The 12,833-nt window shown below is 40.8% G+C and overlaps 1 long non-coding RNA gene across 4 annotated transcripts in view; it reads left to right on the plus strand.

The window, feature by feature from the left end:
* The window catches only part of LOC106894914, a 131,884-nt gene that overhangs the window by 107,425 nt on the left and 11,626 nt on the right, over nucleotides 1-12,833 (plus strand). For 2 of the 4 annotated variants that reach the window (XR_001413339.1, XR_001413341.1), the window contains one exon: nucleotides 4,396-5,971. The exons of the other annotated variants lie outside the window; for them this stretch is intronic. This is a non-coding gene — a long non-coding RNA (uncharacterized LOC106894914). Of the gene's footprint in view, nucleotides 1-4,395; nucleotides 5,972-12,833 lie in introns of those variants that run through there. 4 annotated transcript variants of the gene reach the window in all.

Raw genomic sequence — 12,833 nt, forward strand, 5'->3', positions numbered from 1 at the left:
TCAGAGAATTTCTTTCAGCTGCCAGCTGAGCTAGGTAAGAGACCTACTGGCAGTGACCTGTGGCCAGCACACAGCCTCTGGACCTGTCACCCAGCCAGTCTGTCCTTGCAAAACCTGCTGAGGGTAAGGAGCGGGGATGACAGTGGAATTCCTGTGTTTATATGGGAGCTATTTAATCGAAATAAAGTTTTGCTGTCATACCTTCCTGTTTTCAGAAGTTATCCAGCCGTTAGTTTCCTAATCAAAAGAGATGTGGCAGCATGCCACAGAAACTGGGCCTCCCTTCCAGCTTGTAGCCCAAAGTATTTCCAAACCCCAGATTGCGCCTAGAAACAAATGCCTGGGGTGAAAAGTTGAGTTTTACGCTATATGCATCAGAACATACATTCGTTTAAAAGAGCTATACCTAGAAATAACATGCACTGAGATCAACAGATCACTTTGGAGAAAACCCCCAACAAGGAGTGCAGCCAACAAAAAAATCCCCACAGATCCAGGGTCTCACCTGTTGTTCAACAGATAGATGTCTGTTGAACATGTCCATGAGAGAAATACCTCACAAAATTACAGGGTAGGATCCTCAAATATTTAAACTAATGTCAGAATTTGCTTTACAGCACACTGTAAACTCAAAGGCCTTGTACATATAGCATTATAAATCTCTGTTTTACTGTATAGTAGAAATGAGCTAAAGAGGCCCTCTGGGTACTTTGGTTGGTGACATGAGTGATCCTTGTCCTTTCACACATCATCTAAGGACAATAAGAAGGAAAATACCAAATATACTGGAAATCTGACTACCTGGCATTACTTCCTGAGGATTAAAAAAAGAATTTTTGTTCCTCTAGAATCCAGTCTGGGGTTATTAATAAATAATGATTAATACAAGGTTTAGGAGCTCCTGTCAGCAATCTAATGACACATTTTATGAATTTCAAGGATTCAAGTATAATATTCCTGAATCAGAGCTGATGGAAGTCTTCTCAGCAGCAGAAGCTATACTACTTTTCTCTGCATTGTAGGCAAGAGGCATGTTCCTGACTTGGATCGAGCTGCTCACATTGTGGAAGGGGAATGCTAAGAGCGAAGCAGGCCGAAGGCCAAGGGTTTGAGGGTCCTTCCATGAAAAGGAAAGGCTACATAATGACTGCCTTTGCTGAGAGGAGGCAATGGTTCTCCCAGGCATAGCTTCTGCCCCACGAGGTCTGGCACTCACCTCTGGCAACAGGGATGCTTAACAGTCCTACAGCATGGGAAAGGTAAGCAGTGAGGCCGTGGCCATATTTTCACACCAGCAGTCCACTGTCCTGGTTCACACCAGCAGTCCACTGCTGTCTGTGCTAGGGCTGCCCCTGGCACAGCTTCTGCAAACAATCCTTGAAAATCAAGAGCTCCTCATGATTTAGGGTAATTTCCATGATAATTTGACAATAAAACATAATCAACTATATTTGCTAAAAATATATCAACTCACTGAACTCAGTGGTCCTTTTAATGCTTATGTGAATCTGAGTCACACAGAATCACAGAATGATAGGGGGTTGGAGGGGATCTCTGGAGATCATCTAGTCCAACCCCCCTGCCGAAGCAGGGCCACCCAGAGCCGGTTGCACAGGAACGTGTCCAGGCAGGTTTTGAATGTCTCCAGAGATGGAGACTCCACCACCTCTCTGGGCAGCCTGTTCCAGTGCTGTACAACCCTCAAAGTAAAGAAGTTCCCCCTCATGTTCAACTGGAACTTCTTATGTTCAAGTTTGTGCTCATTACCTCTTGTCCTGTCACTGGGCACCACTGAAAAAAGACTGGCCCCTTCCTCTTGGCATCCATTCTTTCGATATTTATAGGCATTGATCAGATCCCCCATCAGTCTTCCTTTCTCCAGACTAAAAAGACCAAAGTCCTTCAGCCTTTCCTTGTAAGAGAGATGTTCTAGCCCCCTAATCATCACAACCTGCCTACCCTGTGTTATCCAGGACTGAGGCTCACAGCAGTCTTTTATGGCTTTAACATCTATCAAATTATAATTCAACTTAATATTTGTTATAGTTAAATGTCACACGGGTGTGGATTTGGCTTCATCTCAAAGAACATTTCTATACAGCATAGTTGTTTGATGTGTATGTGAGCTTCACCCCCATACATATGGAGCTGCAGTTCAGCTGATGTCATGGGCACAGTGCAGAGATGTGTGTGTGAGCCTCATCCCCATACATATGGAGCTGCAGTTCAACTGATGTCATGGGCACAGTGCAGAGACTGGCAAACACTTTAATCCCTCCTGCCTTGCGTGAGGCCTGGATTCTCCCAGCGCATATCCCAGACGTCAGCTCAACATGATTGCTTCTAATCAAATTTCAGACTGCAGATTTCCACCCACGTCAGGTACCTACATGTCACATTTTTGAAATCCTTTTTTGAAACATTTTGTTTTGTATAGATGCAACCTGAAACTGAAAGAAATGTTGATATGAAAATCTGTAGCAAACCACCAAGATTTATTTAATCTAAAGCCAAGCATGATCCTTGTCATGGTTTCAGCTGGGATGGAGTTAACTGTCTTGCTAGCTGGGATGAGAAATGGTGTTGATAGCACAGTGTTGGTTGTTTTGGCTTGTTGTTTTGGTTGTTGCTAAGCTCTCAAGGCTTTTTCTGCTTCTCAGACTGCCCCACCAGCGAGCAGGTAGGGGGTAGAGGGGGGCACAAGAAGTTGGGAGGGGTCGCAACCAGGACAGCTGACCCCAACTGACTAAAGGGATATTCCATGCCATGTGACATCATGCTCAGCATATAAGGCTGGGGGAAGAAGAAGAAAGTGGGGGGGATGTTTGGAGTGATGGTGTTTATCTTCCCAACCAACCATTACACACAGTAGAGCCCTGTTTTCCTGCAGATGGCTGAACACCTGCCTGCCAATGGGAAGCAGTGAAAGAATTCCTTGTTCTGCTTTGCTTGCATGCATGGCTTTTGCTCTACCCTTTTAATTGTCTTTATCTCAATCCATGAGTTTTTCCCTCACATTTGCTCTTCTGATTCTCTCCCCTGTTGCAACTGGGAGAAGTGAATGAGTGGCTGTATGGTCCTGGTTGCCAGCCAGGGGTAAAACAGCACAATCCTTTTCTCTCAAGTCAGCATATTGAACTTGATATTCAGATCATATCTGAGAATGGATGCCACCTTATGCATGAAATTGTTTTCCTCCTAGTTAAGAATGGATGCTAAGTGTGCACTTTTTCACTTCCTTTCCTGGTGTCTGTCCAGAAATTTACATTTGCCAGCCTGAGTTTTGTTTTAATCAAAGGAAAAGTGGGTTTGGGTGCTGTCACACCTTCATTGTGTGGTACTGAATATCCATGACTGGGGTTGTTGGCTTTTTATTGAAAAACACATCAGTGATGTGGAATCTGTGTATGTGTTGGTGTAACTCATTTCATCTCTGTAATGGTTCTTGCCATTGAACACAATGCCGCAGATGTAAGAACCTAAGCACGAATGAACAGCTTTAGAAAAATTATGACAGTTAAAAAATAGACCTCATTTGCGCATACAAAGATTACAATCTTTGTGCATACGCAAAGATTACATGCATTTGCTGCTTGTCACATCTCCCCCCAGATAATTTACATCAAACATCAAGAACACAACAGTTTTCCAAAATTAAAAACATATTTGTAAACTTAAAAATAGAGAGAAACAGAGTTTTAGCATGATTAACTAAACCTTACTTCCTACTCTAACTGTATCAAGGTGCAGATCTACTCTGTCTTTCACAGGAGTCTTTGAGGTATAAAAAGGCGAAGAAATGTTTCTTCTTTCCATGCTAATGAGGAGCCTGCACACTCTTTTCTGTGCACTCAAGTGAAATCAAACAGAAATACTGACCTAGCCAACTGGAAAATCAATTATTTAAACACTGCGGTATGCAAATATCTAGAATAAAATTTCTCACACATGAATTGTGGGCTTAATTGGATTCATTTTTGAAAGCCTAAGAACCTGAGCTCCAGTTTGTAAGGTACTTAGAAATGAAACAAATATCTTCATACTTAATGCTAAGCGAAATTTTTGCAAGGTTCATGGATCTTTAACAGTAGGAACTATATTTCGATATCTGTGAGGATGCCTGCATCAGATTGTTTGCCACATTTAATCTTCCTGCAGTACTTGGCATATTTTTCTTTGTGAATTTACTTGCCAGTTGAAGTAACCTTTCCTATCTTCACTGAAGAGGGTTCCGGGTTCTTGTGTTTTATTGACTAGTGTTTGCTGACTAGTGTTTACATGTATGTATCTGTACTTCACACCAGTGCTCTCCTATTCTCTGCTACCTTCCTACTTGGTTAACTGTGTGCATACTAATGACTATTCTTTTTTTCCATGCCTGGGGTGCTGTTTCAGCATCCCAGACTGTGGAGGACAACAATAGAGACCTGTGAGATATGCCGACGAGGAGCTCCTCCTTGAAAGCCAGGATTTCTGGTTGACAGAGAGGCTCTCCCAAAAGTTGAAGACATCTGCGTAGAAATCTGTGGAGGATAAATAAATCTTGAGCTTTCTGAACAACCAGAGGAATGTTCTGTCTCAGTGCAGAAGATGTACAACATGGCAGAACTGTACAGCAATGGGACACATAAGGAGGCATTGTCCATCCAGTCAGATTTTGGAGGAGTTTACCTGGTTCAGTGTTTTTGCGTATCTCTTCAATCTGCATTGTCTTCTGAACAATCTCCTCTAATAACATTAAAACCAAAATTTAATATCCAACATTATAAGGGCTGTCTGCAGACATGCAGGTGCAATTACCGATCTGGTCCCATCTATTCTATTCTCCCTCTGCCTCAAACTCAAGGTCTGTGGCTGTTTTATTGTTTGAGTACTAAACGTGTCCCACTGCAAATTGTAAAGCCAGATGCTGTTGTCCACTGGTCCAGATCATGACTTCACACAACCAGTAGCAGGATGTGGTTCGTTGCAGCAAGATTCATAATTTGGCACTGAGAAAGCACAGGTTGTCATCTTGTGCAAAATGATGGAGCCTGAGTAAGGAAAAGTTAACACCTAGAGCTAGGGTTTTTTTTTCCTTTCCATTTTCTACAACCAATATAAACCAAGTGCCAAGAAATTCAAGGTGAAGTCTGTTATTATCTGCTAACTAGTGGCCTAATGGGGCGGGGTAAGAAAAAAGAAAATAAGCCAAAAATCTATCAAATTTACAGAAGAAAGTGAAAACAGATGATATCTTGTTCAGGGGGAAGGAAAGAAAGTAAGTTAAGTACTTGTCTGATGGCGTGCTTTCACATTGAGCAGCATTGTTCTGATATGAGACAGCGTCTACCTGCCCCACAATAGTACCCATAGGGCAGAGGCAGCCAGAGACAGCTCTTGGAGCTGATGAAGAGACAAATGATTTCGCACGAGTGCACGCTATTACTGTTGATTTCTCAGAGACCACACTGAGTAGCCTCAGTCAGTGCAACTATCCAGTCATATTCATGAGTCATTGAGAATACTGCATGCTCAGAGGAGAAGTTTTCCATGCAGCACCTTCCTCTACGGATCTCCAGCACCTTTCAGGGCAGACAGGGCTGCTGGTGATGGGACATGACCTTCTGCTTGAAAGTGAGTTTTGGCGCACACTGGTCAACTCATCATGAGAGACTGGTTGAAAGCTTGACCCCCCCCAGATGCTTTATCTTTTTTGGTGGTTATTAAGTTTGGTGGTTCTCAGAAAACGAAATTATTTCAGAAACAGTTCATTCCTGGTTAGTATTTTTGTCTTCTTCCTGGTGCCATCACCTCATTTGAGCTGCTAAATGACCTGTCAAAATGGTGTGTGCTTTCTATAGATAAATCCGCTCAGTGTGGAGATCTCAGCCTCTTTGTATGAGAGGCTCCTGGGGACTTGGCAGACAGAAGAGTTGCCTTTATGCTAGCTGACAGCAACTTGAAAATGCTTTGGTACACCAAAAGGAGATGAACCAGTGGAAATGTGTATTTTGACCACAAGTCCTGCAGTTCTGGCTGATTCCAGCTGGCTCTGCTATACAATCACAACACACCAGACGAGAGGATCCAGAACACAGGCCGCTAAGTCACCATCTGGAAAAAGCACCAAAGGATTCCTGCCCAGAATGCTATGTGCTTACTTTGAAATAGGCCCCTGCTGTCTTTATGCCATTGTTGTAGAAATTAAGAAGGAAACAGCTGGCCATGTGGACGCAGTTATTGCAGAATATCACTTCTGCAATAGGGTAGCAAAAAAGGTCACTGAAAATGACCGTATGAAATGAGCTCTCTGTATGCACATGACTCTGTCAGCTTGCAACATCGTTTTTGGAGGTGGAGTTGAATCGTTTGCACTGTTGTCTCTTCCCTCCCTAGCAAGTTAAAAATTGGCAGCAACGTCAAGAAAAAATCTTGCACTGGTTACAGGGCTAATGGCAGATAATGATAATATATTAGCCTTTTTGATAATTATGCATTCAAATAGTATTATGGAGAACTGTTTCTCAGGACAAATTAGTCCTTCAGTTTGAGCTCCCCAAGACACAGAAATTAAAACAAGTTAGTCAGCTTGTCAAGATACATTAAGTAACAAAAGAAAACATTTTTTTTTTTTCTAGTGGACATTTTAGAGTAGTTCAGAGAAGAGCTGGTTTCAACTGTGCTTTGAAGGAAAAGTCAAAGTACGGTAAGAAAGAGAAAATGCTGAACTCCTTAGAAGAGTGACTTAACCCCAAAGAATGCTTAAGTATGAAGAAACTTAAGGCAGGCCAATATATACAGATGGCTTATTGTTTGCCGGGATTTGGATATCACTTATGCTACCAGAAGTAAAGATTAACAGATTTGGATCTTTTTCAAGGCCTGCGTCTGCCTGCTTCCACCATCACGTGTCCCTGAAGACATGAACTGTAAGTCAGACTGCCCACAAAAGGGAACTCTGTGAAGGGTTATGCTAAGACACTGGGGAGTCTGTGGCTGCTGTACTAATCACAGTGTCTAAACTCAGGGACCACATGCTTTCAGCTCTCAGAAAGGGGTGATTAGGCCCTGAAATCAGAGTGGGGAACAAAATGATCATTTTAGTATTCTCAGCAACCTCAAGAATGTCCAAATGGGGTGGCTTGACCAGTCTCCTCAGGACACACACTTTGCGTAAGTCCAGTTTTAACTCTAGGATCAGCCCCATTAATTTTTTTCTGACATGAAAAGTATGCTTGCAAATATGTAAATGTGTTGTCAGATCTGCATTGCCTGACAGAGGGATTTTCTGGTTGCACAATAGAATAATAGCTTTTGATCAGTACTCAGTAAATCTCTGCCTGAGGAGAAGGAGCTAGATGGCTTTTTAATAGACTTAAGTTTGGCTGTGGGGTTGATTTAGATCAGTACCGCTACAAACAGACAGGCCTGCCTAATTGCTACGGAATGTATTTTAAATGCTCATGAATGAATACACAGCAGATTTGAGAAACAGCTATCCATTGGAGTCTGTATACCATAAGTGGTGCCTGGATGATTTGCATGCACTCCCAGTACATATAAAATGAATCGTAAGTACTTAGTAAGTACTTACGTAAGTACTTATTTATATGTGGAAATATTAATAAAAAAAGGAATTTCCTTCTGAGACAGATTTATGTATTTATGTTGTGCAGACAATGTAAGTATCACAATTCTAACATTAGAAGTGTACAACATGTGCACTACTTCTCCAGCCTCAGTTTTTTAGTCTAGTTTCTTAACCATCCCTAATGCCTGTCTGACAGTCCATCTGACACTCCACTAATAGCTTTTGCATCTGTTGGTTGATTTCAAATACATTTCATAAAGGGATAAAAATTACATTCCTCTTGGTTTCCTAAAAATCAATGGGTTAGTGCCACCACCACTGAGAGAAAAGTTGCAGGGGAGTACCTGTTTGGATTTGAATGCATTGCAGAAGGCATTAATTTCTGCATAAGCAGGCACTAGAGAAGGTGGGGAAGAGAGGAAGTACTGGGGAAAAAGAATGAGATGCTTTAAGGTAAATATGAGAGAGCAAAGATTGATTTTGTGAAAGGGTCAGGGAGTCAGGGTTATTAAAAGGGTAGCATAGCTTACTGCATACTGTAACCAACATTTATTAGTTTTTCTGTTCATGAAACAATTTTTTTTTTTAAAAGCTGAAAGCAACAAATCCAAACATCCACGTTTGGATTAATTTCTGTATTTTCTACTATCTGATAGCAAATGTTCTGTGTTACATATTATACAAAGCAAGCCTCCTAGACAACTTAAGCTTTTTCAATTAGAGCAATATACCAGCTCTCTATTAGTGCTGTGGGAATATGTCCAGCAGACAGGAAATAATTTCAATGAGAAATGGTTAGCACTTCAGCTTGATTAAGGGTAGCACTGCCAGGGTCAACTTTCTGTTGCATCACTTGCTTTCCTGACTATCATTTTCCTTCTACTCACATGGAAGTGAGAAGTATTTTAAAAGTGTAAAATTATGTGAGAAATAGTCACCTCCAAAATTCCTTCTGCAATGGCTAGACAGTTTTCTTATGACACAAAGTGCTGGCAAAAATCAAGAATCATTGCTTCATGTCCATGTACTCTTGTGAAAGCTCTAAATCTGGCTTAAAACCAAGTATTTTTATCTGACTGAGCAAAGCATCCTTTACCAGTCAGACTTTGTATCTTTGTATCCTGCTCTGGCTCTTGTAATGAAATTGCGGGAGGGGTTCTCACCGTGTTGAGATAACACAGAAAGAGGAAAAAGAAATTGCAGGAGATTTTGCAGATCATCTAGATATTCCAGCAATGCAAACCCAGTCAGCAGAAGGCCCTCAGTGTTTTATACTCCAAATACAGGTTTTTAGAGCTGTGCAGAGTCGCAAAGGAGCTGGGAGCAGTAGGAAGCTGACAGTAATCTGCCCTGGGACAGAGTTAGGGTTGTGGTCATTGCCAGGTTCATGTTGTGCTTGTAGTAATCTGCCCTGTGGTCATTGCCAGGTTCATGTTGTGCTTGTTACAGTGTTGAAGTATCTCTCCCAGGAAAGTTGCAAAGGGTATGTACAACCTGCAATCTTCCTTTTGCTGTTCTTCATGCTAGGTGTGCAATGAGCCACGCAACCTTCACCTCCACCCACTCTAGTGTTTTAGCATAGGAAAAAAAGTCCAGAGAGCCAATTTTTTTGTGTCACAGCTCATTGATTGATTATACGATGGGTTCTAATTTGCTTTTCAAAAGTACCCAAGGCACAGGAATATCTAACAGAAATATTCTGGTAAACCCATCATAGAACACTGCATGAATTCAAATAGGAATCTGACATTAATATAGGCATTGTGCTTTATGTTTATGTATTAAACCTTTGCTTCAGGACACAAAATAATGCCTAAATAATATAGTTAGTGAAAAATTCTTCCCCTGGGAAGGCTTTACCTGATGAGATTTTTCTCAGCTTTCTTTAAACTGTCTGACCACTGCAGAACACAGAGTGAATGCTATGAACTGAAAAGATCCCTTGGAAAATCTGTTCTCTTTCTCATTATTATTATTATCCTCCTGAGTAATGCATACATTTTTCACTAGCTATTATAAAAATTGTAATGTCCCTCACCAGGGAGAGTCAGTCTCCCTGGTTTCTTTCCCCAGCTACAGTTAAAGAGCTTTGATATTTACCCAACATCCACATCCAGGCTTAAAAATGAAACCTTGTTTCAAGTCCATTGAGGGACCTCATTGACACTGCTGTAGTTACTGCCTTAACAAGGGAAGAACTGAAACTCTAGACAAATTAACGTTCCTTAGTTTTGTCTTTGACGGTGAATACCAGTGGTCAGACAGTTTGGCTGGCATGTTTTCCTCACCTTTAAAAATGCTAAATATCACCTTCTTTAAAAGTCCACACCTCCCTACCCCACCTCACCACTCAATCCCAAGTTTTCCTCAAACAAGCTGGTAGAGTGATTTTTTTTTTTTTTTCCATTGCAAGGAGGAAAACAACTAAACAAGGGTCTTTCTGTCCACTTGTCAGAAAGCATTCAGCAGAGAACTCCCACCAGAGACCAGATCTAGCAACTGTCCAGGACAGCTGCAGAAAAATGAAGAAGCAACTGAATTTTGCAGGCCAGGTTATGGTCTCCACGTCAGCAACATAAATCCTGAAAATTGTTTCAACTGTTAATACTTAGCGGTTTCATAAGCTCTATGCCTTCCAGAACTGCTGAGTCCTCTGAGCATGCACTCCACTGGTCAGGAAAGCCCATGAGGCACTTGCTTCTCCTCTGATTGCTACGGTTCTATTTCAGTAACTAGAGATCAGTCATCAAAATCTCTTGAACGTGCAGGTTCCTAGATGGGCCTTGACAAGTAAAGCAAAGTAACAGTGATGATTCCTCCCACATGCCAGTTTTACTCCCAGTCAGCTCCATCAATTTTATGGAGGGAATGTGGATAGAAGAAGCCTTCGGCACTGTGCAAAAATCAGTTAATAACATTTGTAGGTTTTTTTCATAATTAAACAAGTTAATTTAGTTTAAAATGTACCAAATATTTTTCAGCACTAATTTGTTTCTGTCAATTCAATTTAAAAAGTCTCTGTTAGAAACAACAGCTAAAGCAAGTGTCTTTCAATTATGGAAAGCTCTAATTTATCTGCAGTTTAATGTGCCTAGATATTATTAGCTTCACTTATGCTTATGTATGTACATAGGAGTAGTCCTATGTGAAAACTCATTGTTGAACACTTTTTGTATCTTCTCTTCCACCTCTGTATCAGACCAGGTACAATGCAAGTTGAGGGATTTATGTGTGAGTTCAAAAAAGGTGCTTCTCCTTTATATTTTATTTTTTTTTTATGTGAGTTTTGGACCTTTTTAGACCAGAAAAGAACATCAGAAAATACCTATTGTAAACAAGAAGTGGTTAAGTATTTTGCTTGGAGACAGAGTTCCTATGTCTTTGGGAACAATGTTACTTGAAACGTTTGTTATCTCTTCCTCTTTTAAACAGTTAAATAAAGAGACCTTAAGCCAAAGGTTCACAGTGATATTAGCAAAAGGTTAAGATAATATTTTTAGATTATTTTTTTCATCAATGATTTCAAAGGGGAAAAGCAGCATAATTTAATTTTAATTGCTGGTTCCATTTCCACAGAATAGTGTGTATTGATAAAACAGATGTAATCACACCCTCTCTGAATACCCTTACACACTATAGTTGTAGACAAGGGTAAATGAACCACAACAGAATAGGAGGAAGTATGGGTTACGTGAAAACACTATAAACCGGTGTGTAAATACTTTATCAGAAATGTGCTTTTATACAATGCTGTTTGAATCATTTGGTGGTCAGTTCCTCCAGAGGCTATTCGCGCAGTCACTCCTGGTCCCCCCCAGCCCCAGTGGGAGAGCAGTGCAGGTGTGCTGGAGCTCTGCGAGGAAGTGAAGGGATCAGCTGCATCAGTAAATAATTACCTCCATCCTTTCTCACCTTGGGCAGGAACAGAGGCACCCTGGAGGATTTGCAGGGCTTCATGGTGTTGCTAGCTGCAAGAGCTTCCCTCTGGGCTGTTTTTTAGGCAGGGATTGTTGGAGATTGTTGCAGTGAAGCTTTAGACATTTTCTTACTGTCCTACTATATATCTTACCCTGTGAGGGCTAGACCCAGCTCCATGCTGAATGGGCCTGCTGGAGTGGTGCCTGAAATTATTTACCATGTTCTCTTGGTATTCAGGAATGAGTCAAATTTTGGTGTGTCTTTCAAAAAAACCAATTTGTATATTTGTCTTTAACAGTACAAAACATCCAAGCCAAGCATTCCAGGCAGCCAAAGAAGCTATAATCCCGGGACAAGGTGCAAAGTAACTTGCTGTGCTACATTTTCATAGCACTGGAGAAGCCTGAATAGTCTCCTAGTCAAAAAAGAAGAAGATTCTTTTTCCCCTGGAAAAATGAGAACTTTTAGGATGTTTAGTGAAAGAATGGGATTAAATGATACTGTAATATACAGCCCAATTCATGTTTTTTCTTTATTAGCAATTAATTGAATAAGCTGAAAACATCTGCAGAAAGAGTAACAGATTCAGACCAGAATGAAATGAAAACATGTTCTTTTCCCAGCAAAAGATCAAATAAAAATCTCCAAAATGTTTCAGGTTATCTGAACTATAGTGCATAACACAAAATTAAATGTCATTTGATGATTATTTGGTTCACTTTTTTCACCCTTTTCAGCTGGAAGTATTTTGTCCAGCTGCACAGCTGATACAGGCATTTGACCTAGAGGGCAAGCAGTACATTTAGAAATAAATCCAAGAAAAAAGCCAGGAACAAATGCTGAAATATTTTCTTTCCCTTCTATTTTTCTGTATCTCAGAGAACAAACCCAAAGCTCTACTTTGAAATCCAGCAAGAAATCTGGTACAAGGATCTCACCTGACATCTTTTTTCAGTGTTTCCAACCACCGTTACTTGCAAGAGTGACAAAGAAAAGCACATATTTGAAAAGGCCTTTAAAAATCTTATAGTGGGTCTGTTCTCATAAGTGAATGAATCGGGATATAGAGCTGGCCTGAAAAATTCCTTATGGGTTTACAAGTTGCAGCAAGTCCCTGGGGAGGTAGATTCTGAGCTATAAACCTGCCAAAGTACACAGATCTATGCGGTGTAGACAATGTTTGGGAGCTGACAACTTTCCACAACAAAGACACCTCTGACACTGAAAACCAGACTTCTCTGGTTTTCTGTCTCCTGTGTTAAATCACACTGAGCATAGGCTTAAATGCAAGGTAATAATGATAACGTTAGGAAGAAGGAAAATTCAAGATAATAGTAGAAAA

The sequence above is a fragment of the Calidris pugnax genome, unplaced genomic scaffold (assembly GCF_001431845.1).
Source record: "Calidris pugnax isolate Ruff unplaced genomic scaffold, ASM143184v1 scaffold178, whole genome shotgun sequence".
Lineage (NCBI taxonomy): Eukaryota > Metazoa > Chordata > Aves > Charadriiformes > Scolopacidae > Calidris > Calidris pugnax.